This window comes from Microtus ochrogaster, chromosome 6 (genome assembly GCF_000317375.1).
Source record: "Microtus ochrogaster isolate Prairie Vole_2 chromosome 6, MicOch1.0, whole genome shotgun sequence".
Lineage (NCBI taxonomy): Eukaryota > Metazoa > Chordata > Mammalia > Rodentia > Cricetidae > Microtus > Microtus ochrogaster.
The window spans coordinates 72487572-72488268 of NC_022013.1; positions in this window are offsets into that span (position 1 = coordinate 72487572).

Here is a 697-nt window from a genome sequence, read left to right on the forward strand (position 1 = left end):
ATAGATAGATAGATAGACAGATGATAGACAGATGATAGATAGATAGATAGATAGATAGATGATAGATAGATAGATATGATGATAGATAGATAGATAGATAGATAGATAGATAGATAGATAGATAGATAGATACTTAAAAGAAAAAGAAAAATACTGGGAAATTACATACCCTTAGTAATTAATTTAAAATCATTAAAATGTTACCCTATTACATTGACATCAAAAGAATTTCTACTATACTTGTAAATATCCTACCAAAGAATTCTTGTTTAGCTCTTCAAATCACAGTAAATAAACAGTACACATCACACAAATGCCACAAATCTAAACCGTTTCACCAGCCATAGTTATACAAATAACAAGCAGATCCCTAAAAAAAAAAAAGTCATTGAATGTTTTTTGTTGGCTAATCCCTGAAAACTAAAGGTCATAATTACTGAGACTCATATTTTCCTCTGACAAAAAGAAAATAGTAGTAGAAAAACCAGGAATTTAAACAGAAGTCCAAACGAATCCAGTGCGATGAATATATATATATAAATCTGTGTATATATATCCCATTGTAATAATATTTGAAGAACTTGTGAAATGGAAAAACTTGTAAAATGCACCTGTGAGCAACCCACACTCTCTTTTCCTCCCCTCCCCTCTCCTCTCCTCCCCTCCCCTCTCCTCTCCTCCCCTCCCCTCTCCTCTC